The sequence below is a fragment of the Lupinus angustifolius genome, chromosome LG03, assembly GCF_001865875.1.
Source record: "Lupinus angustifolius cultivar Tanjil chromosome LG03, LupAngTanjil_v1.0, whole genome shotgun sequence".
NCBI classification, from domain to species: Eukaryota; Viridiplantae; Streptophyta; class Magnoliopsida; order Fabales; family Fabaceae; genus Lupinus; species Lupinus angustifolius.
The window spans coordinates 5,351,217-5,357,099 of record NC_032011.1 but is presented as its reverse complement, the minus strand read 5'-3'; positions in this window follow the sequence as shown (position 1 = coordinate 5,357,099).

Here is a 5,883-nt window from a genome sequence, read left to right as displayed (position 1 = left end):
ATTATGCTCTGATACCATATTGGTTTTGTGCACACCATAATTCTTCAGTTATTCATTCATTGAATGCAGAGCCAAAAGACCCTATTTATACAAATGATTAACCATTTTGCTAAAAATAGAAATAGCTAACTGCCATAGTTAGAAACTACTTTCTAGAAACAGAAAAGGCAAATTACAATTGATACAAATCTTTACTTAGAGTTAAAATACTCTAATACTCTAAGTTAAGGCCATCTCCAATATCCAATTCGGATGATTTATTCTATTAAAAAAGTGAAGAGATAAGTATGAAATGAAAGAAAAGGAAGGAGTAATGAAAATCACGTGAGATCAGAAAATCCAACATATGATTGAAGGCAGAAACAAAGCAGGAAGGTGAAACATAAAACAAAGTTTGGATGATGAGATCATTGGCCTCTGCTGTGAGAAAGAACATTAGGTGTAAGGTGTTATAGCATTCTGCAGTTGGGCTGCCACTGCAACTGTCACTATGTTTAGCTATTACAATTCAAACGCCCTCTGTTGAAGGGAGCAATAGGGTGATCAAATCATAAGGGTAAAGAGTGAAACAATAAGGATGTTGAAGGTTCAATTTTTACTTACTATAAAAATATTAATATTTTTCTATAGAAAATCTCTCTCTTATATATGATGCAAATTGATATGTATAATTACTGAGTAATAACATATCTTTTTATAAATCTTTTTACATTAGGAAAAAAATGATATATGTCATCATTACTATACAATAAATGCTCCCTTCTTAAAAATGGTGAGTTGTTTTTATTCTTAGAGGGGCTAGCTGTATATTTTGTTTGATTACACGTTAAAATTTACTCAAATGGTAAGTTCTTATTATTTGTTTGATACAACTTGCAATGAAAGTTACGAAATAGCAATAAATTCGTAATAAAAATACTTTTTCACTTCGATAAATGGTATGGTCATAATAATTATATGATACATGGTATCTGATTTTACGTTTTTTATATTATTATTAGAAGTACACTTTTATAATGAACCATTTATAACACAAAATATGATATATAGGTAAAAAATAGAACCATATAATTAATGGTAAAAAAATTTAGTGACAGTTACACTACCGCTTTTTAATTCACCATTTAGTTTTAATTATTATTTATTCTTAAAAATATAAGTAAATTGTGTATAAATTTTATATATTGAATGTGTATAAATATTATATTAATTATTAATTCCCAAAAGTTTTAGAAAACTTAATAACTCTATCATGTTTTTTTGTTAACCAAAGTTTTTTCTCAATAAAACTATTTACTTTTAGGGTCTTTATCTCTTTATTAATGAAAATATCCTTGTTCGTTTTAGGTATGTCTTATCAATAAATGTTGCAACTTCAAGAGGGATTAAACTCTTATCTTTTTAAAATATTTGATAATCTAGTAAAACGTTGTACTATTATACTGATGTTTTACTAGTATGTTGTTTAGATGCAAGAATCAGACCTTTGGTTCGAGTGAATTTCATTCAACTCTTCCTTACTTCGTCTTCTAGTCCATCCTGTGCTGAAATGTCAAAATCTAAGCTTGTATGTCCTGTCACGATCACCTTAGATTCTTTCTCTCTCGCCATATCAAAGTAGTGCTTCTTTTCTCTTTTTATTCTTTTCATTTTATGAGGATGGACATGGAAAGCTCAAGGGACAACTTGGTTCTTCTTTTAAGTTTGACCCCTTTTGTTTCTTTTTTCTCTTGGAGGCTTGGAGCCCCATGAAAGTTGAAACAAATTTTATATTCTTCTACAACATTTCCCTATAGATTATTCTATTTAGAGTAAAATATTGAATATTTAGACATTTTAAAACCATTAATGTATTTAATTTTTTTAACCTCTATTCTATTTTTTGGTATTAATTAACAAAACTTATTAGGTGGTAATGACAAAAATAATGATAATGTGACATGTGGCAAGGCATTTTTTATATATTAATAAGAGTATTTTTTTACATTTTGGGTAAGAAATTACTTTTTTTTGGGATACGAATTGCTCATCTTAACAAATGTCGCTTTGATCTTATCATTATTTTAGGGATCTAACATGACTTTGTAATAATAACACTAAACCAACGCTTTATTGATAAATCCTTAATCGTTTGAAATAATAATAACATATTAATTACCATGTATATTATGAAAGTATCAATAAGTAAAGATATATGCACTAATATAAGAGTTTTGTACATTGTGAGTTAATTATTCAGTTTATTTTTAATTATTATTGACTCTTTAAAAAATAATAATAATAAATGGTAGATAATATAAATTGACTATATAAATCTTTACACTAATGGCTTACAAATATTACTTTTATAACTTTTTAATAAAGAAGCATTCAAGTCATGAATATCCATCTACTTAAGGTGTCTGCGTATTATTTAAAAACTCCTATTTATAGTAATCTATGTGTACCAAAGGTCAACCATGGAGGAGACTACTGTGCCAGATAAAAAAAACAGAATCTTAGAAGCAAAAGAATTGAAAATGAAAGAAATATAAAGAAATGTGAATATAAAGAGCAGAAAATGTATTGAATGAGTTTATTGATTATCAATATATTATTTATTATTCATAATAATTATCATTAAATCTTCTTCTCGATAAATATAATATGAGTAAATAGGGGATGTTATAACAACTATGGTACTTATATTAATTCAAATATAAATAAAGTTGGAGCATATCTGGTGTGTGATGGTGATTTGACAGCGCATGCAGAGCCTAAACAATCTTTCACGACGGCTAGCGGCAGCGTGAAACCCTACAGAAAATTCAACAGCCTATTCTATCAACACTATCCTATGCTTTTCACAGTTGCACGTCACCTCAAGATATTATATTAGTTCAGATATTTTACACTTTTTTATAAATAATATTATCACGTTACCTCCTTAGTCAATGCAATATTTAATTTGATTCATTTTCACATTGGAGTTGTTCTTCTAGCTATTATGCTCTATTTGGTAACAGACAATAAAGTCAGAAGAGAAAAAATAGGCGACAAAAAAGTTAGAAGATAGAAATATATAAGAAATTGAACATATTTTTGTATTGTTTGATTCTAGAGGAGAAAATAGAAATATTTCTCCCAAGTCACAATCCTCTCTTCCAATTTCTTTTCAAGTCAGAGGTGAAAATTCAATCAGACACATAAATGATTTTTAAATATTTTTATATTAATAACATAAGAGTTCTTACATTACTATTATTATATATGAAAAATATAAACAGTGCAATTTTTTTGCAATGGTTAAAAAATAAATTAAAACAAACAAACATGACACATGCTCTGAGCAAAGCAAGTCTAGAGTTTCTTTTATCGTCAACTGAGGCCCATAAAGAAGAACGAGACTCGACCTTAGAATGATTGATCATTTATAAACAAGGGTTCGTAGTATTTCTTTTTTAGAATAAATTTGAAGAGAATTTATCTCATTCAATCATTAAATTTTTGATGTGTAATATTCTAACACGTGGAAATGAGGTAAGGGAATGTAAAACAAATTATGTTATGGACAGAGTGAAGGAAAAAGAATTTGTTACTAAGAATGAGCACGTGGCAGAAGGGGAAATGAGGAGAAGTTTAAGGAGGAAAAAGAAGAATAATAAATGGCATGATTACATGATGAATGACATGAATCAAGTGTGATTTCTTCTGCCTGATAGTTAGGGAACTTTTCTGGTTTCCCTGCTTTTCTTTCTGTTATCTTCTACTTCTAAATTCTACCTTGTACTCAGCCATGAATGTCTTGAATTCATAAGCTCTAACTCAATATCATCTATCTTCTTCTATTGCTGATTACTTCGTACTTAGTACAACCTTGAATACTATTTGTTGTCCATTCACACACGTTTCTTTGGTGCTTTCATTGAGCTTCCATGACGGAGAATACCAGACTAAAAGATTTACAAGCTACGGTGATGAATCATGCTGAAGAAATTCACCGATTGACTCACACGATGGAGACCAAATTCAATGACCACAACGATCGTATGGATCATATTCAACGCGTGTTTCAACAAATCTTACTGAATACTTCTCACGTTGATGGAAGTCACTCGAACTTGGGAACATCATTGACTGCTCAGGAGAGGATGATTTTACATGTGAAGGAAATTTCTCTTGGATTTTCTCACTTTGATAGGACGACCCCGATGTTGGAATGGATATTTAAGGCAGAGAAGTTCTTCAATTATCACAATACTCCGGATATATCTCGAGTAGATATTGGTGCTATGCATTTTGACAAAGATGTGGTACCTTGATTTCAAATGTTGCATCACATTTTTGCCGTGAGTTCTTGGTTGGATCTGACTCGAGCAATGGAGTCTCATTTTGGGCCTTCTCCTTATGATTGTCCAATGGCCGTATTGTTCAAGTTGACACAAACATATTCTATTTCTGAGTATCATTTTAAATTCATGGCCTTAGCTAATAGATCAATAGGCTTAAATGATGAAGCACTCTTGAACTGTTTTATGGGGGCTTGCAGAAGGAGATTAGACTGGATGTAGTAGTTATGGCTCCCTTACTCTATTGCATGTTGTGGCTTTAGCTAGACTATAACGCCCCGAAAAATACTTCTAAAAAACATAGCGGAAAAATGGGTAAATTTTTTTTTTTGAAATCGTGATGTAAAATTGTTTCCTTTTAAAACCTTCATTTTCCGGGACATCACTTTAAGTAACTCAAATGCGGAAAATCAACTTATCGTTATCGAATGATAACTTAACCTGATTCACAATTTCCTGAATAACACAATGCATATAAACGGTTAAGTCATCTTTAGTTCATACAAACTAAGTCAACAAAGGCGGAAACTACATCGCCACTAACATATACAAAATCCAAAAAGAAAGGGCGAAAATATTAATCATCGCCAACAAACATTAAACAAAGACATGAACATGCTGAAGTCGTCAGTGTTTCAAAAGTCACAAAATGATGAGCAACTCCTAGTGGCTCGTTCCAAAGCTAGGGTACTACCTCTCCTCAATTCCTCATGCCCCCTCCTAGAACATCATAGACAAGTAGCTCCAAATCCGAGCAAAGCTGTCTTATCTGACGAGCACACGTCCGAAAAGCAAACAATAGAAAAGAAGAAAAATAGAGAGAGTAAGACATCTAATGAACGTAAATTCATTGACAGCGTGGACTTACTCAGAATATTACACTCAGATATGAAAAACAGTTCATATATATATAACATATGACATTATAACTCATCAGTTATTCTCGTAAACAATTATCCAATTTACCTAAGTAATAAAACCAAACTCATCGATTGTTCTCATAAACAATTATCTAATTCACATGAGTAATATAACCAAACTCATCAATTGTTCTCATAAACAATTAATTAATCAACCTATGTAATGTAAACAACACTTATTCCCATCAATATCATAATTCAACATTTATCAATATATCATTCATCAACAAGATGTCGTGACTATAATTAAATAACACATAAGTGGAGAGCATACTCCAAATAATATCATACACCTATTAATATACCCAATAATATATCAACATACATTTCATAAACAAATATCATAACCACAAGTAATAATATGTGCATAATGTTAATGATGCATAATGTTTATAACTCAATGTGGGAATCCACTTCCACAAGTGCAATATATGCATGCTATGTCATGATCATCCACCTTACACCAATATCCTCCCAATAACCTAGTCGGAAAAAAATCAAGAGTACAGATCCCATACCAAGCCACTTTGTACGCACCCGAAATAACATATCCTCGCAAGGAATTAAAAATAGATCGATCGGTTCCCTCAGGAACAGTCCTACCCGGACCTAGGTCGTACAAACGCTTTTTGGGC